Source organism: Vanellus vanellus (assembly GCF_965231255.1).
Source record: "Vanellus vanellus genome assembly, chromosome: 1".
NCBI lineage: Eukaryota > Metazoa > Chordata > Aves > Charadriiformes > Charadriidae > Vanellus > Vanellus vanellus.
In genome coordinates, this window is record NC_138905.1 from 139,298,835 (window position 1) to 139,323,220 (window position 24,386).

A 24,386-nucleotide genomic window follows, 5' to 3' on the forward strand; every position below is an offset into this window, starting at 1 on the left:
GCCGCCCGTGGTGGCGGTGCCCAGCGCCCCCTCGGCCTGGGCCTGCCCGCCGAGCGGTGTGCGGGAGCGGTGAGCGCACCCCGGAAACAGCCGCGGCCCTTCTCTGCGTTACTGCTAACCCTGAACACCACCGCACGGCTCCCAGTCGTTACCCTGGTCCTTGTGTTCTCCTCTAAGCAAAGAACCGCCCTCTACTCCTGAGGTGGCCGTTTATACGTTGTAACCTCCCTCAAGGTTTGTTTTCATCTCTTTTCAGCCTTCCTGCAAGCGAAAAGAAATAGAAATAAATAGGGCGTTGGACTAGAAACTCAATAAACTAGAAGTTGCTTGATCTTTCCAGTGTTCAAATTCTTTGACTCGCAGTGTACTATATGCTCAGAAGGGACTGGGGTTGGGTCAGGGGCATACTGCAGCTTCCCACACAGTGTTACTGAATGTTCCCTCGGGCTATTAGAGTTCGCATGCCAGTTCTGCATTTCTGCTTTACGCGAGACCACGGCAGAGCCAGGAGGCCTGGGCTTAGCCAGCCTAGTAGAAAAGGCCTGTTAATTTGTGACTATTTGGCATTTCTGAAGTTGCTTTTCTGTAAAAGCTGTTCAGGAGGTGTTTGACTCTACACAGAAGAAAGGCAACTGCACATACACTAGTCTGGTGCTAATGGGAAGAGAAGTTTAAATCCTCCTTTCCTCCAGTCTCTGAGGCCGATGGCAAAGCTGGAAACTGGCAGGAAAGCCACGGGAAAGAACAGGGAGCTGCTAGTGTACTACCAGAAGGTTTCTGAAGGGAAAAGGCAATAGGGGATGCCTACAAAACAAGACTCTGAGAAGACGACTGATCCTTGGGGTAGGATGGACCGACTAGTCAATTTCTTTTGACTCAAAACTTACGTATTTTTTATAGTGGGAGTGGTGGGAAAAACCTGCGAACTTGCTGCTAAGACAGGGTGGAGTGAGAGAAGATGGAAGAGAAAGAGTGAGAGAAAATTAGGGAAGTGTTCCTGAAATTGTTCTGAGCTCACTGCTGCTTAGGTTAAGAAACAGGATCCAAAAATTTATGGATGCCATGTCAATTGCAAAAAGTGTTACTGAAGTTCCCCTTTTTTTAAAGAAAAGGAAAATGGTGCTGGACACGTGCAAAACAAAGCTACTTCCAAGGGACTACCAGGCTTTAAAAATGGGGGGAAAAAAGGCAAAAAAAAAAAGCAGGGGAAGGAGAACAATGAACTTGTGCCTGTGCCCCTGCCTCTGATTTGGTGTTAAGAGTACTCGCACAAGAGGAGCCTCCCACCATTTGAGCCTTGTGTACCTGTGCTGCCTCGTGGATTCCCCCTTTCCCTTTCTCCCCACCGGTCCCCACTTGCAGATTCTGCTTCTCGTTTGTCTCATCTTGGCCTCTCCCAGTTCACCCCAGCCAACATTCATAGCTCCCACCCAAGCTACTCCTCAAGCCTTTTGACTCAAATTTCTTCTCACACAGGTTTCCTAACACATACATACAGCTCTCTGCCATAGCGTTTGAGGTCTAGTTGTTGCCCTGTCTCCCTGCTCCTGCAGTCGGATACGCACACATCTGCCCTTATCTCCCTGAGCCACCTTGCTGCACATGATCCTTGCCAGCAGATCCCCGGCCTTGCCAGATCTCCCACCAAGGCTCCTGCTCCAGCTGGATTTTTAAAAACCTGTATGTGTGCTGTGGTTAACTAAGATCCACCCAGAGGGAGCCCCAAGGGCAGGAAGACTGGCATGTTTATGAAAAACTGGCCCTGTGATAGTACTACTAGTGCAATGCCTAAGTCCACCAGGAGATTAAACGCAGAACGTGGATTTTTTAAAGGTACTGAGTTCTCCATAGCGAGGACTGCCAAATGGCTGTGCAAAAAAAAAAAAAAAAAAAAGAGCAATGGCCACTTGGGAAATGGTGGTTGTGCGCATGCACATACATAGTGCCTGGGCAACACCTGTGATGAGTTGTACCTGCCATTTATAGCACATAAACTAAAGGTCCAGTGCCATATATATCAGATTTAGCAAAGCTTGAAATACAGTTCCCTGGTCGTATCCAGCAAGACTGCTACAAGAAGGAATGAAAGGCATCAGGGCTCTGTCAGGGTTCAACGTCCCAAATGCCGAGGAGCGGGGAGCCGGGTGAGGGCTGGGAGCCACCACCAGCAGGGCTTGTTCCAACATCGCTCAACCAGGAGATGAGCTGACCCGCTGCATATTTTGAAAAGATTCCCAGGACACTACATCGCTTCCAGGGAAGAAAAGCGGTTTTACAGCTCCTCAGGGAGACCACACGGCCCGGGAGAGGAGACCCCAGCCTGCCATCAGGCACCCCCTGCCAAAGCACGCCCCACCGGATCATGAGGGCCAAGGGTTTCTCGAGTAAGTATTTCAACTGCAGGCTCAAAAACACACACCGCAGAGAGCCCCGCGGTCATGCAGTTTTTGTTTAAAACAACGCATCCACCGGCGTTTGGTGAGGGGGAAAAGAGCGGGCGCTCCCCCGCGCCTCCGCCGCACAAGATGGAGGCGGCGCGGGGCCGCAAGGCATGCTGGGAGCTGTAGTCCGGTGGCGGGGGGGCGGTGCCTTGCCCCGCGGGGCAGAGGTGGCAGGTTCTGGCAAAGAAGAGTATTCGAGGCGGTTTCCTCCCTCGTCCATTTCTGCGCAGCGCTTTGGGGTTGACCGAGTCTTAGGCTGGCTGGGGAAGAGGGCTGCCGGCAGCAGGCGGCAGTGCCTGGGCCCATGTGGAGAGGTGGCGGGAAGCTGGGGGTCTGGGCAGGCCGTAGCGCTGGCCTGGCGGGCTGGGGGCCCGGGCTGGGGGCCAAGGACAGCAGCGGCCAGCCTGAGTTGTGGTGGGCCTTTGGGAAGGTACCTCTGGTCCTTTGGGTTGCTGCTGCTGGGCAAACAGGCCAGTGGCTGCCTACAAACTGCTCTGTGCAGAGCTTTCTCTACCACAATCATAGGATCATTGACTCATAAAACGGTTTGGGTCAGAAGGGACCTTAAAGATCATCCAGTTCCAACCCCCCTGCCATGGGCAGGGACACCTCCCACTAGACCACGTTGCTCAAAGCCCCATCCAGCCTGGCCTTGAACACCTCCAGGGATGGGGCATCCACAGCTTCTCTGGGCAACCTGAGCCACTGCCTCACCACCCTCATAGTGAAAAATTTCAGAATTTTATACAATGTATGTAACAATTTTACCCCCATTCTGTTACTAGGCATCTAGTTACACCAGTAACTTCTGGTTTTGCATACCTGCAAGCAAAAAAATAGTGATAGTGCCTTAAAATACATCTTAAATATGTGGATACATTTGTAGTGTGAAAACCACACAGATATTGATTTTCAATCAGTCGGTATTAAAAGAAGAAAATAGTCAATCAATCAGGTTTGTTCAGGTTGCCACTAAAGAGTTTTCAAGGTACTGCTTTTCAAGTTGACTATTAAGGATGTAGCGAAGGTCTTGTACATCTAGAGCACAAATAGCAAAAGTGAATTTCCAGAAGCAACAGTAGAGAGACACACACATACACTGCTTATAATTAATAGTAAATTATGCAGTAATTATAGGTTGGTCTAAATCACATTAAACCATAGGATGTAGCTGTATCTCTAAGAAAACAATAAAGGTGCTTCTCAAACACTAGCAGGTCACCAGCCAAAATACACATATTTGCAAGACGCATATTGGCTCAGGGGTTCACTACCTCATCAATGTTTTCTTTTTGTCTGGAGAAAAGAATACTACATAAGACATGAGCAAGCCTTATCAATGTGATTACATCTCAAATGAACAAGTCTAGAGGGACCCTCTCCAACAAAGTGCTGGCTGAAAGGATGCCTAAAGCAGTGATCAAAGATGCAATCTTCTGCCATGTTTGAGATGTTGTGTTTGATAAATAAACAGCTCTGCCTCCAAGAAAGAACAGTTCTATCAACAGCTTCTCCTAAAGTGAACAAACTGCGTTATCCTCGGTACTGGCTAACTGCTTGTATCAAAAAGAGGCAAGACATTTAGCAGTAGTCTGTTATATACGGATATTTTTGATTGTTGAACTTCTAATATCCTAAAACATACCCAGTCTGTTTGACAAGATATAATATGCATAGCAGTCTGTCATGGTTTGGGCCAGACTGGCCACTCAGGCAGAACAACAGATGCTGTCCCCCACCTCTCTCTCCAAGGAAGAGGAGGGAGAGAGACTTATGAGTTCACAAGAAAACTAAACTAGTTTAATGAAATATTAATAATAAAATAATAAAAAGGAAAACAAATGAAATATATAGAGAACCATATCAAGCTCCCAAGATGACGATCATGTCACCGGCAGGCACTGGGGAAGTCCCAGATTGGACTCAGCGACAGATGGGAACTGGATTCCAGGTCTGGATTCAGGAACACGCAAATCAGGATCAAAGGCAGATGAACGGACAGAGTCTTCCATGGACGCTGGCTATTGAAGAAAACAAGCTGACCCTTTGATCCCTCAGCTTTCATACTAAGCATGAGGCAGACAGGATGGAATACCCTGTTGATCAGTTTTGGGTCACCTGTCCTGTCCGCTCCTCCCCGTAGGTGCATCCCTCTACGCTTTTCCGCTTCCGACCCTCCAACGGGGCAAATAACCAAGTTAGCTGACCTTGAGTGTTATAGCAATAAGTATAAGCAAGAGTCTCTCCGCATACTATGCCAGGGCATCAGCTATAAACATAGGTCTTATCACTCTGAAACCAAACAGTTTTCTGCACAATATGCTGTTAATTTCAGTAGCTAGAGGAGGCCCACCTGCAAAGTAAAATTACTGAACAGAAAGTTGGTTCTGTTTTACCTCAAACCAGGACACTGTGTTAGTTATTGTTTGAATCTTCCCTGATTTTCATTATTTTGCCTAGCATCGGTGTTAGAATGGCAAGTATGTAGTTACCTGGGTCATCTTAGTTGGTCCAGTACTCAGCCCACACACATTGAATGGGAAGGCACGTCAGTTGAAGGCAGTAGAGGCAAATGGTGTTCGTATGAACTCTAGCATCTGCAGTGTTAGTGTGCTTCCTATGAATGCTGGTGAAACTTCAGCTCAGTTATTCTTAAGCAATCAATATTTTTTTGTCCCTGCAATTGTTTTTTCTTTAAAAATCCTCCTTCGTTATTCCGGGCTGGAAACTGCAAGCAGAATTTTTTAAGCGTTCTGAGGATGTTTTGCCTTCATGAGGTTCTCATTACATTGCTCCCTTAGGATTGTGTAACTTTCTTCCTAAACCTCTATTTAACAGCCATCACCTGCACAGGTTCTCTTGCATGTTTTGTTTGCTAGAAAACAAAATTATTTGGTGTGCAGTTGATCAGCGGAAGAAAATGTTATTTTTGACAGAGTGACATTCTTCCTTTTTCCCCACTCAGTTTTTCACAAGTAATTATAACCACTAGTTTTAGTATTAGCATCACGGAAATTTTCCTATTAATATTACAGGACACTCAGAGGAAGCAGAGGACATCTACAGTGAGTGGAGGAGGCAGTTAGAATCAAAGCACAGCTCACAAGAAATACACCCTTTGGGAATAGTTCACTGCATAAAAATCTTGCTGGATTGTGATGCACAGAGAATTCAATGTCTGTATATTTAATGAAGTAATAGCCCGGTTGTCCTTTCCCTGAAGTTAATAAAAATTAACTTGAATACCAACATAATGCTATCCTTGATTCTTTGAGGTAATCCTCAAAAAGCTCAAATGGTAAATGTTTAACACTTCTCCAGTATCTCTAAACTATATAAACTAATTGCTGCATTTTATTAAGGCAAACCCTGTTCCTTTCAGTAATCCCCAGTATTTATGCTCATTTCAGCTGTTTATATTGGCTTCATAAACCTTCAACCTAAACAGAGAAAAAGAAGCAAGGATTCTTCCCATGAAACAGTTTTAGGGGGAAATCCAGACATGGCTTAAATGAAGTGTACTTCCTGCTTCAACATAATTAAATTGTGAGATCTTAAATGCAAAAACAAAACAAAAAAAAAAAAACCCACCCCACCCTAATTTACTGTAAAGCTCCAGACATCTCCAGCAAAAAAACCCGGCTTTGCTTCCATATGCTACAGATGGGGAGATTATTGTTGCCTATGAAGGACATTCCTCCTCATATTCTTGTTTGGGTATCTGTTTCAAACTGAGAAGTTTCAGCCAAAGCAATTGTCAATTCCATGGACAAAGCTAACATTTGTTCTGCTCAAGGGGAAAAAAAATCTTTGCTGGTTCTAAGGCCCTCAAGGATTTCAGCAGGATGGTAGCCTTAGTGCCAAAAGTGTGCCTTCTGCCATCCTCGGGAAGGTAAAACCAGAATCTTGCCACTGGCCTGCGTTCATAATGCCAAATCAAACAAGTGAAGGACTGCTCTCTGGCCAAGTGCCAAGACCAGACCTGGCCACATCCACCTTACAAAGCAATCGCTTCCCTCCCATGGACCTAAGACACAACTATTACCATATTTGTGCTTTTCTTGTCAGCTGTTTCTTTGAAGTTCCTGAAAACAAAAAAAAATAAAAAAGCTTTGGAGTGATGTTTTCATAGGATGCAGCTGAAAACGCGTACGCAGTGCCCTGGGGAATCTGGGGGTGGGGAAAAAAGATGATGCTGGGCACAGGAAGGGGAAAGGGGGGAGGCATTTGCCTGGTGCGTGCTGCCTGCTGGAATGGGCTGCACACGCACCATCTCCTCGTCTGGACACTGTCTGGGGCAGCGCTCGATGACATAAGCCAAACCTTTTCCAGGACACATGCTTGCAGTTAAGCATAATGGGCAATTAGCAGTCCAGTGCTTAAGCTCATTTCCAGGCCCTGTTTTTTTCTGCTGCTGTAGACATAGCTTTAGAGTCCTTTGGGAAAAAAAACATTATACTGCATGTGATCAGTAGAGATGCCTTTAATTTTAGAAATTCTCAGGCCAGGGTTCCTTACAGCAGCTTAAGAAGTTACTGTTGCTGGCTGTTTTCTCCCCCACCACCTCCAGTTGTCCTGGCATAGCTGTGTGGGCAGAAAGGAGGCTGATCTGAAGATGGGTTGAGACCTTACAGCTGTAGCAAAATTGATCTGAAGCTTGGGTTGAAATACAAACAATACAGAGTAACAAATACTCTTTAAAAAAAAATCAAGACTTAAATAACTGCAGGTGGACATCCCAATTACATTTGACGTCAATATTTTTTGCCTTGGTTCCTGGCTTGAAAAATGATAATAATACTTCAAGCCAGCAGGGAACTAAAGCTAAAACTTTCACACCCTTCTGGTTTAAATGGACCGTGATGCAATCACGGAGTGTGAAACAGTGCTGGCATCAAGGCATGAAGCTTGCAGGTGTCCAGGCAGCAGACTGTACAGTCCTTGGGCCTTCAGTTCTATTTGCAGTTTTATCTTCAGATTTGCCCTTCGGTGGCCCAAGACTCTTAGGACACTCTAAGCACACTTATTCTGAGAGAAGCTTGACCATGGTAGCAGAGTGGGGTCAGTGAAGCTGCAGAAGTATTTGAGGGGAAAAAAGAAGGATGAAATATTAATAATCACAAGTAGTTCAATGGGTGTTCATTGAGGCTTTGCAAATGCTCAGCCCCATCCACATAGAATAAATATAAGGAAAATACACAAAATTTTGCTGTTTTCCTACAGGGTCTGTCATTATTTTACGTTGCTACAGAGGGCAAAAGACTGCAGGGGAAGAAGTAGAAAGAAGGTATTTATACATACCACATATCATGGAAATGAATTGTCTGTAGTAGAAAACACACTCTGGGCATTAGGATTGTGCATACTTTTCTCAGGAAAGAAATGGCTCTCTTGGAATGCAAACCTCCCTTATTCCTGCCCTTCGCACTGTGGCATCATAAATAATGCAGTAAGCTGCTGCCCCGAAGTCAGGAGCTTGGAAAGGAAAAAAAAAGAAAATACAGACTCTATGGCTTGCCTTGGCGTCCGGAGAAATGCTGAGTGCGGCAGGGTGTGAGAGGGCACGTGCAATTCGGGTGAGGAGGGAGCATCTCCTATCGCTGCAGGAGAGCTGGATGGATGATGGTTGTGTGGCTAAGCAGAAGCAGCCCGTGCCAGACGGAGCAGAGGGCACCCCACGCCCCCAAACTGGGGGCAGAACCAGACGTTTTCTGGATACATGGAGCATGGCTGGGCTGCGCACAGGCACACGTCCCCCGGCTGTCGGAGCAGGTTGCCCAGGGTATGAGGAGCACAGCCTTAGAAGTCTGCCTTTTCCATGCTGCGCTGCCCACAGCACACCAGAGTGCTTTCTTGGTTTCTTCTTCTTTGCAGAGCCACTCCCTGGGTGTTGGTGCACACAGGGAGGCAATCCCTTGATGTGGTCTGCAGAAAAGTCCAGGAGTTTGTACAGCTGCAGAGACTGAGGTGAAATCCTTGCCTTTTGGAGGGGACCTCGGCATGCACACAAGGCTCTTTTTTTCCTCTTTAATATGAGCTCTGTAACCCCAGCAATCCTGCTCTTCTCCAGCCCCCATTTCCTATTTTAATGTTTTTGGCTTTTGCCCTCTTCCATTGTATCCTTTTCTGTCCCCCACAACCATTTGGCTTTCCTCAGGTGTTTTTCCCATCTGCCACCCATTTTTGTGGGGTAGGGAGAGATGAAATGACATTTTGCTTTATAAAGAAATGGGCTGATATCTCTCCCTGGTGTGGATCAGTGACAAAATTTGCATCTGCTTTTTCACCTAAGCCTCTTTTTCATTCCATTCAGCTCTCCAAATAAGAAGCTTGAGAGCACCTCTCTGGTTTCCTAGTATTGCTCAGGAAAGACTCCCAACAAAAAAAAACTCCACATAAGCAACTTGCACCCTGCCTGTGCCACAGCTTCTGGTCTCCTCTTGCAGCCTTCAGCTCCCCCACACTTCCCACTCACTTGGTTGGCATGCAAGTTCCCATTTGTGTTTGGGTTTTGCGGGACTCAGAAAGGGAAGGGTGAGCATGTGCATGCGGTCAAGTTTTTTCCTCATGCAGCTGTAAGAGTATAAATTGGCAATTCATTAAAGTAGATGGTGGCTGATACAAAAATATGACCCTGTGCACTTATTCAAAGAGTCAGAAAAGTTGATGTGAAGTAAAGGTAAGCAGGTTGCACCTTCTCCTCTTGAACTATGAAATTACCTTTTGCAAAGAGAGGCATGTCCCGATGCTGCCAAACATACTGCATATCTTCAGTTGATGTGCTGATACAGAAAAGTCTTTTTTTTCATGTGCCCATTCTTTTGCTAAGCTCTGTTTTTCATGGTCATCTTATTCCAAAGTAAAAAGAAGGGGAGAGACTTTAAAAAGAAATACCTAAGATAACAAGGTACAATATGGTCTTTTATTCTGTAAGGTCACTCAGTCAACACCTTCTGTTCCTCCCTTTGCTTCTGTACCTGTACATTGAACGAGTCAGACAAAGCAAGGTTTCAGAAGTCAAGGTACAGAGCGTCACTGAAATATGATTTAGCATTCTTGAAAGGGTTAGCTGTCCCTAGTACAACAGGATCTGGACTATGCAATTTGTGGAACATCAATATGAAAAAGTTACCTAGGTAACCTTTGGAAGACACAAATAACAGTGCCTTCCGTAATGAAGCTGTATTTCTGTGGAGCATTCTTGACAGTTTTTCATGTGACATGACAAAAGTACTTCTGAATTATTTCTAAATGAAATGACGTGGCAAAATCCATGTTGAGGAAATTGTTTCTTAACTTAATCTACTTTTATTCTTTTCATTAAAGAAGTAGTGGTGGAGGCAAAGGCTTATTTTAAAGTTTTAAATTCACATTTTCATGTGTTTATAGCTTGTCCAGTAGTTTGACATTTTTCATGCTTTATTTGACCCATATGCTTTTAAGTGACTTTTTTTTTATCATTCACATAAGTCTTTTAGGCATCTTCTGAGTTATTTGGACTCTCAACATAAATTTCTGTAGTTAACATTTTGGGGTTGTATATTTTTTTTTCTTGCTTGCTTGGATAACCTCAAAATAACTTTAGCTTGAAACTTGGCATGTAGATACTTTGGAACAGAATGTAAGTTTTCAGAGTGTTCAGAAAGAAAATTCTCTCTGAAACAGTGAAGCCCTCCGCGCTTTTTCCCCATATGATGCATATTTGCAAAGGAGTCCTTTAGTTTGGAGTGGCAGTCCTGGCTTCATGGGAAATAACCAGGAATGACCTTTGCTGTCCTCAGAGTGAGGATCTGACTAATGGCTTTTGCAAAAATAAGTGTAGGAAGGAGTGGAGTTCTGGGAGCAGTTACGTGTCTTCCCACATTTTCTTCCTCTCTTCCCAAGCTGAGACAAATTATTGTGGACAGACAATAGCCCTGGCTATGATTATAAAATGAAGGATATTTGGCATGAGGTAGGGGTCAGAGGGGGGCTTATGAGTCGAGGACTAAGAGTGGCGAGCAGCAAATGGTGTGGGAAGGAATTTGTGGAGTCGGATCGATCTCTGTGAATTCTGCCTCTGCAGTGTGAAACCCCACTCTCTCAGTCCTTCCTTTGCTTCCAGGCTCTGGGCGACTTGGAAAACAGTTCAGAAATATAGTGTGCATGTTCTCCATCTCTTATGCCCACTCAGTCCATCCTAATTAAGTTATAAGGAAGGCTGTGCAAACCCGTCTGAAAATGGGAGTGGAAAAATAAAGCTTTTGTTTTCCCCACTCTCTCACTGCCAGAGACTTTCTCCCATTTCTTAGAATACCGCCCAAGGTTCAGTTCATAAAGTACTCCACAATGCGCTTCTCTTAATATTGTTTCACCGTGTGTAAGTACTACTGTGAAAAAAAGACCAAGTGATGAGGAATGACTGTGCAGACTGGTGGCTGGGTCCTTCCTCCAGGAGGTTGGATCCATATCTACCCCTGCCCCAGTCAGTGTTTAATTATTCACAGAGAATGAAAAGTGTCAAGAGGAAAACCTGTCGTTCTAGCCTAGTCTACCAGCTGGTGACCACAACAGTTCCTCAAATATGGGGAGAGGTGGATTCAGATTTCTAAGGTAGAGAAAATACTATAGCCCTGGTCTACCCTACCTTAAGTGAGTTCTCGTCAATGAACTGGGAGTAACAACTCTCTTCCTCTGATAGTTCTGTGATTTTTTTCCCCTAATCAAACCTATCTAATAACCTAATATTTAAATTAATTTCAGCACAACTAAAATTAATTTCCCAGTTAGTGGGATTTTTTGGCTTTCATTTCTTTTGTTCAGTTTTAGATATTAGCTTTATTATTAAAAATCTAATAATATAAATGTTCCCACTATGTTTTATTAGTAAAATTCACGGGGTTGTTTGTGCTAAATTAAAGCAATTACTTCCTCTTGCGTATTACTCAGGCTGCTGTCACTGGTACATAGAGAATTAAAAACGTATTTTCATATTCTTTCAAGCCTTGAGTAATTCCTTTCTCAACATATTTATTTTGTGCTAAATGAGCACGTCTTTGTTCTTTCTTGTCTCTTCTGCCTTCTGGTATTAGTCAGTGTGCTCTGGACTAACCAGCCTTTCCCAGGGAAGGATGGTTCAGGTAAAGAATGCACAGTGCAATTTTTTTATTTTACCATTTGCAAATACAACTTTACAGAGGTAACGCACCCTGGAAAGAGAAAGCAGGAAAGCTTCTCAGGTGGTGGGCTCGCCTATGTTCTTTGGTAGTTTTGCTGGAGACTGAAAATTCAGCAGACCACATAAGTAGCCCGTGATTGAAATTCCCTGTTTTGTTGGAAATTAAGCACAAGCTAAATTCAGTTACTGTTCAGCAAAGAGTATTAAAACATGCTGAAATATTAGTATCTGCTTCAGTGTCTGGCATAAACTGTGCCTAAATCTTTAAGGTTAGGACAAATTCATCTTTTAGAAAAAGAAAACTTCTTAGCTGTCCTTCTTGTCATTATAATTATGTGCGTAATTTGGAGAAATTTAGGGACAAGCTGGAAAATGGGAAATGCATATGACCTGGTTAATCTAGATTTACAGGAACACTTTGATACGGGTCCATTTAATGGGCTAGTTAGACTGAAGGCAGCAGGGGATCCTCCTTGAACCATGGGAAAGAACAAAAAACTTGGCTACAGGACAAAACAAAATACAGAGGGGAAAAATGGATTTTTGCCTAATAAGGAGAAAGAGAAAGCACTGAATGATTTTCCTGTAAAGCCTATTGTTGTTACCTGTCTTTTTAATAACGATTAGATCTTGACAGAGAAAAGTGAGCTGCACACATTAAACTTGTATTGATCTAGAGCCCCTTGTACTTGCAGGCAAGTGAATGAGCCAGTATAAACTGGCATTTGGTCAGTCAGACCTATGAAGTTCTGAGGCAACTGCAGTTTAAATCATGTTTTTATCCACAGGCCTGGCTTTTGCATTTGACTCCAAAATGGTGCAGATACCCAAATGCCCAAGTCAGCCAAATAGGTTGCTATCATCTGCTTGAAAAATAAGTGAGCTGATAAGATACACTAAAAGTACTTAAGAAACGACTGCCTGGAGTTGCACTACTAACTAAGGGATGGTAACAATTAAAGGCTTAATTCATCTTTAGAGAAAGCAAGATCTTTTCCATTGGTTCTTTTCCATAAGCCCTGGGCACAGAGCTCATCACACCAGCCCCCAGGGAATGCCCTTCTCACCTGCAAAGGACCAGATGCAGCGGCACCTTCCACTGACAGCATGCATCGCTGTGGCTGCTGTAGGAATAAAGGGACCTGGCGTGTAAGAGAGGCCAAAACAAAAGCTGAGGGAAATGGTGATAGCCCTGGGACCACCGGTGTGACAACAGTGAAGGCAGCTGCTTTATCACATCCAAATTCAAGAGGTGAACATCATGCCTGAATACATTACAGTTTCTCCAGTGGCCCCCTGGGGCTCTTCAGGGCAGGAGGACAGAAATGAGGATGATGCCCAGACTGTAGGAGACGGGGCAGTGATGGTGATGAGGGAGGCTCTTGGTATTCTGCTGCTTTCAGCCACAGGCATCTCGAGACGTGCAGGGGTCGGAACGCACAGCTGGGCTGACAGGCGCAGAAGACAGCTTGACAGGTCTTTTGCTCATTTTGTCTGCTTGGGGTTTTTTTCCTGTTTGTTTTGGGTTTTAGTGGTGATGGTGGTGTTTGTTTCCTTTTCTTCTGCCAGATCTTGCGTGCTTTGCCGTGAGGAAGTTTAGCATTACCCGTGACATCTTGTGCCCAGCCTGCCCGTGGGATTCAGTCCCTCACACTCCTGTGTAGTCCAGGCGTGGGCACGCAAATCTACACCTCCCTCAACTGCCCCAGTGTGCTGCTGTGTCCTGGCACCCTCACCAGTTCATCACACACCTCGTATGGCAGCAATTTTAAGAAAGCAAATGCAGGCCCAGGTATTAGCACTGTCTTTTTATTGATTAGGTTGCTGGGTCTGCTTTTGTTTTTTTAATTTCTTGTTCCAAAAGAAGATTTTCTGTGGTAAAGTGAAAATGGGAAGGGCTTGTTCGTTGGCTCTGGCAAATACTTATCAGGCCTTCTTTGATCCATACATAGTGTACTAGGGGTTGTTAAACCGAACTGAAGGTATTCAAGGTACCCCCTGACATGTCCGATGGCCCTGTATAGGCTGCTTTCTCCTGTCCATAAGTTCAGGTACTAGTGGACACCCTGTGCTTGAACAGCGTCGGAGTAAAATGGTCTGGATTCCCCTGGGCTTAAGTAAGATGCAGTTTCGCTGATTAGAGTAGTCACCAGGAATTAAAGTTAATAAATAATAAATTAATAAATAATAAACAAGTTAATGTCCTAATTAAGTCCATCACAAGGAGTTTACCCCTTCAACAAAGCTATATTTAATAGATGCCTTGCTAATGAAGGGGGGAAAGGAGAAATACAGTCAGTAGCCACTTTGAAAGGCCAGGATGAAAGTTGTCGAAAACAGTGGACCCAAGTCTGGGGAAAATGTGAAAATCTGCTTTGGTGATGATCTTGACAGCCTGCTGGAAAAAAGGAATAGATGAGACATCTTGCAGCCAGCTATCAAGTGTCTAAGATGTGTTGTGCATTTTTTCCTTGCATGTGTCAGTCAAGAATGACTAAAGGTGACCAGCAAACCAGACACCTTCAAGTGCCCAGAGGAGTAGAGGTCCCAAGCCCTGGTGCAGGTCTGCTCTTGCAATGCCCAGCATCTCAGTGCCCAGGGGGGCTGCAGGATTCTCCTTCACCAAGTGTCAAACAAGGGCTGCCTTGGCAGTTTGTGGCAAAACCTGCAAATCCAGGAGAGCTGGTGTTGGATGGAATCTCCTTGGTGGGTAGTGGGGACTGATACAAGTCTTGGGGATCTTCTCAGATTGTGAGTAAAATAGGAGGAGAGGAATAATCTAGGAAGGGGGTCATTTCCAACAGCCTAGAGGATTGCTCTTTCCAGTACTGACTTCAGAAAGACAGGATGTTGGGATTATAGATACGCTAGTTGGAGTAAGTGGCTTGTTCCCATCCCATATTAATACAGTATTTGGCATCCAAAGGATGACATTTTGCACTTACATTCCTGTGTAAACTAAATCACTTTACATGACAAGGTTGTTTTTATATTTCTACTTAATTTATTTATTGAAGTCAATTGTTTATATCAGACTACTCATGCAATGTCCAAACTTCTTCGGATCATGTATACTAAGCTGTTAAGCAGAATAGCCTTGGCTACTGAAAGTGGCATAGATTTATATCTTGTACATATCTGAGAATACCGAGGACTAGAAAGTTCCTGAGAAAGGTTTTAAGTACCTTTTCAAAAGAAGAAATGAGAAAACTGACTTACACCTATAGATCATAATATAGACTGATAATAATATGTAAGAAACATATGGTCTATATATAGAGCATGAACTTAAAAATGAAGACTGAAGGACATTTTACTGATTGAGTTCCAGAAAAACTAACAGATGGGAAAAGACATGGCTATTTAAAGGCTGAGAAATGAGCATAAATACTATTAGACTCTGACTATATTTCAGTGAATAAACAAATACAGTCCTTACTCCACAGTAACATAACATGTCATTCCAATGCTAAACACAGTTGGAGGTAAGGAAAATGCTTCGTCTGATTGTTTTACGGTCATCTCCTACATTTTAACAACACATTGAAGTGAAATCTAAGTGCAGACAAGGAAAAAAAGACTATACGGCCTGTTTACAATTTAAAAGAGACTTGATTTGCTATAGTTTACTTCCAAGGAGGTGCTGAAGCCCATTCATCTCCTCACAGGCAAGCTGAGGGTACTTTGGTCTCGGCAGCCTGCTGGGAATGCTGCCGCTGACTGTGGGCACTGTGGCTCTGCCCAGCATTCCCAGCAGGAGGCCACCACCGAGCCCCCTGCTCGTGCAGGGAAACAGGACCTGACGGATAACCACAGCTTTATGGAATTTCCCAGGACTTCTCTGCAGCACTGTTTTGGGTTTTGGTTTTTGGTTTTTTTTTTTTGTTTGTTTGTTTTTTTTCTTGCACAGTAGTTAGTTTTCCTCATTACAGGAAAGCTCTGTGTACTGTTAACATGGATGCAGTAATGTGTATGAAAATGTCTTCACTCCAGCTTGGCATTGCCTTGCCATAGCTTGGGTGCTGTGAGTTAATTGATGTTCTACCCTAAGTTGGGTTCATACGGATGATTTCATGGCAAAGGCACACCACTAAACTGATTACCAGCTTACGTTTCATTTGCTAAATATTTACTGCCAATAGCTCACAGCCTCTCTGGAGACAGATGATTACATTTTCCACTCTATTATGAAAATAATTTTCCTATCTTCTTCAGGACGCCTTATCTATTTAAGCAAATTTAAACATCTGATTTTTTGCAAGACTTGCACTGGTTAAATCACTGCCATCTATTTTCTTTTGTAGTGATCTCAAATGAGTTTGGGAAGATAATAAAACTTTCTGTAACACGCTGATTAGTTTTCTTAATTAACAGGGCTGAATACAACCAAAAATACAGTTTCCAAAATATTCAGCCTCAGTCTAACACAGTTCTGCGTTGCTTCAGGTGTCATTTAAGCATGCTGTACTATTCCCAGGAACTCTGATTGTCTCTTTGCAGTTGATGTTATTATAAATAGGACAGCATTTTTCATATAGATGATTTCTGGTGCAAATAATTTGCAAAGGTGGCCTTGGTTTTTGTGGAGGCATATGCAAACATTCTTCCTGATATTTGGCTTCTTCTAGTAAAGTGCTAAGTAAGGGTATGAACAGCGCTTCGTATTTTAATGACAGGAAAACACTCTTCTAGGATGTGCCCTTTTCATATTTTCAGATAAGAATGCACCTCTGGTACTGCTGAGAACCTCTGGACCTCTTGGTACATGGACCTCTTGAGAAACCCTGTTGCAGAGATTGTGCAAACATGTTATAGCACCAGCATTTGGATCCCACCACGCAGAAAACTTCATCTTGTTTAATAGTTCCAGCTGAGGACAGAGAGACATACCCAAGAATGATTTCTTGGGTATAAGCTAAACATTGCTAGGTTTATGGTCAAACTGAAATGTGCAAGTCATGGATTAATGCCCCTTTTGTGCAACTTCTCAGCTAATTACTTAATTCTGAGCACACGAGGAGTTCCTCTGACCACGCGTGTGTTTTCGGATGAGACTTCAGCTGCATGACTGTGCTTGTAAGATTGAAACTTTGTATGAAATAGCCTGGTTTATTAGGTGCTTAGGCTGTAGTTTGACAAGATGATTTAGGGTGTCTGGTGCCATATCTAACAGGCACAGATTGCAAAGTGCTAAGACGAACTCACTCTGCTGGTTCATACTGGTTCAAAAAATGTAGGTAGGAGGTATGTTTTGTCTTAGGGACTTGCATAGTCTGTCTGAATTGTTGTTGTTATGTAAGGTATATGTAAGGTATATCAAATATTATAACACCACCTTTTGGCTGAGGTATTGTTTCGCCTCCTGCAGCTGGCATAAAACCAACATACATAACATATTTTGCACTCTGATTCAGCATACTGCAGAGGTGTTCACATCTGATATCATCAAACTTGTGCCGCCAGGTGATCCCATAGCACAGGTTCTGTATGCATTACCGTGACTTATGTCACTTTTTGTAGGAGAAGATAATCCAACAATCAGCAAAACTCCCTCTGAAGTCAGGGGACTTTAGATCAAGTCAGTCTTTAATTCACTTTGGCCTCCCCCCAGGTTGAAACAGACTGAGTAACTTAACTGGTTTTAAAAGAATGCTTGATTTCTTAAAAGAACGTCTCGGACTTAATCTCATTCAGTAAAATGTTGTAAAAGTGACGTTCTGACGAATAAGGAGCAGTACATTAGCTTTTAAGAAAAAGCATTTTATATTTGACAGCGCCACAAATAGTTTTTAAAGCGATCTATCTGTGGTATTTTTTTGAAAGAAATCTTCAATGTAGTTATAGGTTTGTTCATGTACTATTAGCCCTGGGGAGAACAGGGAAGGAACGTGTGATGTGATGCGATACCTGTCATGAGAGCAGCCCCTGGCTGGAGGATGACCTCAGCCTGAGGCAGATCGCTGAGGCATCTAACAGGGATATCTGCTTAAGCTACAAAAAATTAGACATAGTTTGGGATTTCAAAGGCTTCAAATGTGGGAGTGTTTCGATCTGGTTTTAGTTTTCGCCTGGCTTAATTACAATGCTCTGTTGGCACAGTCTGCTGCTGGTTTCTTTTTCCCAGTAGCAAATCTGAATGCACTCCTCATTCTCTTGACAACGATCTCGTTCCCAAAGCCATACCCATGGTAAGGCTTGTGATGGAAGGAAAAAAAAATAAAAGTTCCTCACAAAGCTGCATCTCAGACCTTTTCAGACCTGTAGTTTGGTTCCGGAGATACGTTTCTCTACGTTGTCTTTCAAAAGGCGTGCACCTGCCAGGCCGAGTGGGGACGGCCTTATCAAGATGGTCACGGAGGCCGGGAGGTTTCGCATCACAGGCGAAACCACATTAGCTCATCTTTCCAGATAATCATTCACCTGCTTGCACATGTGCTTCAGGCTACAGACGCACTGCGTGAGGCACACTGAAGTCGCAAAGGAAGGCGGTGGGTTGCTGTGGGAGTAGTTAATGTCAGAAAAACCAGCCGGCAGCTGTCTGCGGCATTTCGTAGGGGTTCGGCAGGCTCTGCGTCTCTGGGAGTCGACGCGGCCCCAGCACTGCGCATCAGTAGGTCGTGACATTGCAGAGGGGACGTGTTGTTGTTTCGGTTGGGTTTTTTTCTGTCCTCTGCCTGTTCCTGTGATGAGGCCACAGTACATACCGGGAGTCCTACGTGCTAGAGCATACAGTAGCAACTAGGCGGGATCCATCATCGCTCTATGATGGCAGGAGGACTAGTTATGTCAGTCAAGTTAACTCTAAGATATTTTTTTCTCTCTGTGCAGGCTGTGCTACAACAGCACAGAAATACTTGGGAGTTCAGGGTTTGCTCAGGCCCATCTTAGGCAGTGGTTTTATTACGCTGTGCACGCTGAACGTGCATTTTTGCCGGGACCGGTAGTGTTTGGGAGCAGATTTGTGTTGTGGTTTGGGCCGGACTGGCCACTCAGGCGGAACGACAGATGCTCTCCCGCACCTCGCTCTCCAAGGAGAGGAGGGCAAGACAGAAAGAGACTTACAAGTTTAGAATAAAACTAAACTAGTTTAACGAAATATTAATAATAAAATAACAAGAAAATAATGAAATTATACAATATATACAAAACCAGTATCGAGCTCCCAGGATGACAATCATGTCACGGGCTGGCACTGGGGAAGTCCCAGACTGGACTCGGTGACGGACAGGAACTGGATTCCGGATCTGGATTCAGGATTGGGATCACAGGCAGACGAACAGACAGAGTCCTCCCTGGATGTCAGCCATTGAAGGAAGAGGGCTGACCCTTTGATCCCTCAGCTTTTATACTGAGCATGAGGCAGATGGGATGGAATCCCCTGTTGGTCAGTTTTGGGTCACCTGTCCTGTCCGCTCCTCCCTGCAGGTGAGATCCCACTATGCTTTTCTGCTTCCGACCTTCCAACGGGGCAAATAACAAAGTTGGTTGCCCTTGGCTGTTATAGCAATAAGTATAAGCAGGAGCCTCTCTGCATACCATGCCTGGGCATCAGCTATGATCTTATCACTCTAAGAGCAAACTACTGTGTTTCTGCACAATATGCTGTTCATTTCAGAGAGTTCAGTTGGTTAGAAGAGGCTTCGCTGCAAAGTAAAACTACTGAACAGAAAATTGGTTCTGTTTTACCTCAAACTGGGACAACTTGAGAGCAACAGCAACACAGCCCGTTTCTGTTGGGGAGAGGGGCCGCGGCTCATTGACTTTCAGGCACGTGAAACAAAAAGGGGTGCTCTCAGAGGAAGGAAGAAGTTACAACCGTTGAGAGAAAGCAACGGGTTCAAAAGAGAGTTTCTAGTTTCATTTCTTGAGCACAGTGACTGGGGAGCCAGAGACCTGAGGGCTGGAAAGTGGAAGGGGAAAAAATTAAGCCCGTTTAGGTAATGTTACAGGCATATGGGACACACTGAAAAAGGAGATTACTGAATGATGGTGGTACTGAGTAACAAAAAAAATGACTACAAAATTGGGTATCATTTGCCTCATCTGTCCTCCTTATTCCCACAGTGTATATCACCTTACCTTTGAGATTTCTATGAGGCCAAGAGTATTTCCACTTTTTCTTTGCTGATTAGAGCCATGGAGTGCCTTAAGGATCAATTTATTAATTTATTGCAAAAACAACACCCTGTTTTTAACCAGGCCCCAAGCTGCTGAGTTAGGAGTGTCAGTGGATGAGAAGGAAAACAAAACATCAGCAGAAGTGGGAAGGAGTCTTCTAGTTTGAGGGCTGAGTTTGGAGAGGGGCTCCAGAGCGGAGCGGAGGCAGGTGGCAGGGATGCAGGCGGGTAGCCGGGATGGGGACCTGGGGAGGGACCGCAGCGGGGGCGAGCGTGAGGACCAGCTGAGAACGAGAGGCACATTCATGGCGTTCAAAGGTGTGGTGAGGAGAGAGCAGATGGGAGGACGTGCAGAGCCTCAGGCGAAGGGAGAGAAGAGGAGGATGCTGCTATAGGGAGACGGGGCGTAGAGGGGCTCTGGCATACGACATGAGGAGACGGTTGCAGGAATGCAGGTGCACGGTGAAGGCCCCAGCCGTCATGCAAGGGGAAGAAAGTTCACAGGTTTTTTTTTTAATCTGACTCACAATAAATTCTTTTTTAGAAATTAAAGCAAGGAGAAACAACAGAGGAGGAAAGAAACGAACAGCATAGGAACTGTGTGTAAAGAATAGAAAGCTCAGAAGAAACTTTAGAAGAGGCATACTTCAGATTTAATAAATAATCCTGCATTGTAGGCCTGTATTCACAAGGAACAAATGGTGTCCTTGAAAGGCGCCTTCTCAAATGATGGCTCTTCCTTATCAGTAAGAAATAGGGCTAGGTCTAGTAACCGGCTCCAACTTTCTCTAAAAATGTTTTGGATAATCTGAACAAAAAAAAAAAAAAAAGGTATTTTTTTCAACAGACCCTCAAACAGACTGAGAGTGCTTTTTCTTTTAATCTTTTGGTTTGTTTCAGGAGGCTCAGCCAGAGCAGTTGCAGGTACTTTGCAAGCTACAAAAGTTCACCCCTCCCCATGGCACACTAAAACGTGTGCTTTTTGCACGGGGCAGAGCAGGAGCTCGCACAGAGTTACTGACCAGCACTGCACCGTCCCTCACTGACACGGCATAGAAATGTGCCGTATTTGCATTGCTCGGCTAAGGGTTCCTTCAGCACATCCCAAAGAGAATGCCAAAGGAGCTCCTTACCCACAGGCGGCTGCCAGGCTTATCCCGAGGACTGCTCTGAATTACGCTGCTTTGCAGCAGGGACCCTTATGACCACAGACAGGCATATTTCAGCAACGCACTAGCCACGACCTCTTGCTTTCAGCAGGCACGTCTCTGGCGCTGGCAGGAGGCCCGGCGAGCGCCGTATAGGGCCAGCTTTGCTGACTCGCATGAGCCATACATCCTCCCGCACCGGTGAAGTCCTCAGCTGACCTGCGAACAACGCAAAGGAGGATGGATCCATCCCTAACGCTCTAACTCAGAACTCCTCAGCCTAGCTTTTGTGATGTTATGCTTAGGCTTGTCAGTTATTGGTGAGCTGCAGGATGCTTAAAATCAAAGAGCAGAGCCTCCATGTCTTTTTTTTTTTTTAAGTTTTCAACTTGAAAGCAAAATGAGTATCTAAATGTAACGGGAAGAAAAAAAGATTAGAATTAACAATATATCAAATTAACCGTTTCAATATATTGTTTATTGGTTTGCCAGGGCTCATTACAGTATTCCTGTTTACGCTGAAAACACAAATGCTAGCTGGATGTGAGCATGCAGGCAGTTAACAGAAAAAAGATGGATGGACCCTGTGTACTCTTTTATTTTGATTTAAGATATCAAACTACTGCACATGCACGCGGAGAAATACACTTGAATTCTACTTTCCAGTTTGGGCAGCTACTAACTCACCATTTCCATTCCAAATGTTTATTTATTTTGTTTATCTCTTCCCGTCTTTTTCCCAGGACACATGGTTGTCCTCAGAACAAATTCTCCCCCTTAAAGCTCTACAATGTGTTAGAACTCATTTCTCCAGCCAGAAGGACAATTGGTGTAATAATTTCTGTGTTATGAAAACATACCATCTACTAAAAGTTGGTGAAAACCAAAGTACTCATTTGTTATTTGCTCTGTAGTCTGCTGGGGGATCTAACAGCAATAAATGAAGAGACTGTCAGTGCCTCAGGAGGGTAATAAGAACTTTTATTGCCCAGGAAAGAAAAGCGTATATTGAAGCTTAGTGGATATCCATCCTGTGCATGTGGAGATGCATCCTGTTTTAAAACATGACAAATACTTTTTTTGATGGTGGGAAATTTTCCTGGGATACAAGAATGATGTGCACCAAGAGAGCAATCAAAAGACACTGTGTATTACCAACTGTTTGTGATCTGGTTTTCTGTCCTTACTCCACTTACCTAGGTTGGTCCAACCAGAGGTACCTTGAACGTACATGACAAGCTCTGTGGTGCACTGGTGAGGTACCAGCTGCCCCCCCGGGAATTCCAGACAGGGGCTGCTGTTGCAGTTAGTGGATGCAACGCATCCACAGCTGCTAGTAAGTGCAGCACCCGAGGTGGCCGACTTCCCCACAGAAGATTCCCTCTCTGCTTGACAGCTGGGAAAAGTCTGACGGCTCCAAGAGACATTTCTGAATTGCAAATGTGGCTTTGAATAAAACAGACACATGCAGCCATTTATTTATTTATTTATGCTTAGACCACTGACATTCATTTAAGACTTGAAAATGAAATTAGCTTTATATTTACATGTGTGGGGTTTATGTATTTATATAAACTTAGCTTTGTATTTTGGGGGAAAGAGGAGTAAAGGTAGCCAGGCACAATGCTTTCAGCTGCTGACAGCATTAAATGTAGTCACACGCGGGTCATTGCCGCAGTTCGGGCTGGTGTGACTTGGATCCAGTGCTCTCATATGCTGAGACTGCTTCGTGAGTAAAGTCCTGGCTCTGCAGCTCACGCTACAGAGGCGGACGTCTGCCCAAAAGCCACAGATGAGCAGCAGTTCACCTCCTTCACGTCCCTGTCTCGCTGGGAGCACTGTTTATAGCGAGCAGTTTAGCACCGCGTAGGGACTGGGACTCGCCAGACCCACGTCACTGGGATGCTGCCACAGCTCTGCGGTACCTCCCGCCAGGATCAGCGCAGCTGCCCCGGCACCGAGCATTTCCCTTCCTCCATAGTGACAGCGAAGCTGCCGTGCCAGTGCCACGGTCAGACATGAGCCGTGGGTTGGTTTTTGTCTCCTTGGCTTCTTGCCTGCGCCTCCAGGGATTTTTTTCAGGTGTTTCCTTTTGTATCGGTATTGGGAAGGTTTAGTAGTATTCTGCTTGTGAGTCTGGATGAGAGGAATTCAGTGCAGCATTACGGAGGCACAATACGGCCCAGCTACACCAAATGCCTCTCGAGAGGCAGCGTGTTGCGATCATGGGATGGCTGGTACAAGTTATGTCTTGGGAAGAGCCAGGACAGTGTCCGAAGGAAAAATCCAACCATCTGGAATCACTTGTATGAGAGCCCTAAATCCCTAAGCACTAGATGCTACCATCCACGCACACCCAAAAATACAATTAACACTGACAGGGGAAATGGCTGCATCAAACAATCTTGAAATGAGAGCTTATTTGTGTTAAATACAGATTAAATTCCAAGTTTAAAGCGGCAATCGAGCTTTTTAATTGCTCCTTTCAGCTGTGGCTTTGTAAGAAGTAGAAAATAACTGCACAAGCACTGGTTAATTTAGAAAAGTCTGCTCTGAAGGGAGATTTTGCAAAATGTTAGGAGTAATAAAACAGAGCCGTTTTTACATTGTGCCAGAAAAACTCTAAGTCAATAAAAAAAGTCTGGCTCCAAGATGGACCACCAAAATAGAAACTAAAGATAGTGCTACAAATATAGTCCCAGAAATTGGTTCACATCAATTTGGTTATCCCCTAAGTAAAACAAAATGAAGAATGATTTAAAATTTCTGATTCAATAATGCATTGAAAAATCGCACTTGTATTGCAGGCCATCTCCATTAATGTAAATGCCAAGAATAATTTTTTTTTTGGTTAGTAAACACACCTTTATGCATTAACAAGTTGCATGACAAAACAATCATAATGCACTTCCAAGGCTTTGCAAATTCCTAGATGAATCCATTTTCCTTTCATGGAGTAAAAAGAAGCAAAAAACCTTAAAATATTTGAGATGTGTTTTCAGTACCTTTTCTATTTTATAGAAATTGCCATTTAAAAAAAAAAAAAAACAAACAACTTTTCTGATGTTCAATGTGTTAAAATAACATCTTCAACAATGAAAACACTCGATTGGAAATACTTTTGTAAATAAATGTAATAATAGATGTACACAGGTGTGATGCTGAACATAAGGGGCCCATCTGTTGAGAAAAATTGGAGTAATTCTTATATAGCAGGAGCAGCTTCACTTTAAAGAAAATGGGTTGAGAGATATTTCTTTGGCATAATGCCGAATCTAAGGTCAGGTGGCTAAGCTTTGTTTTAGAAACATGAGAAGCAGAAGCTTGTGACAAGAGACCTGACAGGAACAAAATAAACTCCAGGACACAGAAGTTGAGCTTCTGTTACCCACTACCCAGCAGAGATATTTAGAGATGTTGAAAGCATTTTCATCCCGAAGAAATTAGAAGGAATACTGGGTATTTGCAAATTATGCAGGCTGAATAGTGCATCTTTAAAGGGGAAACACTGAGAAATTGCAGA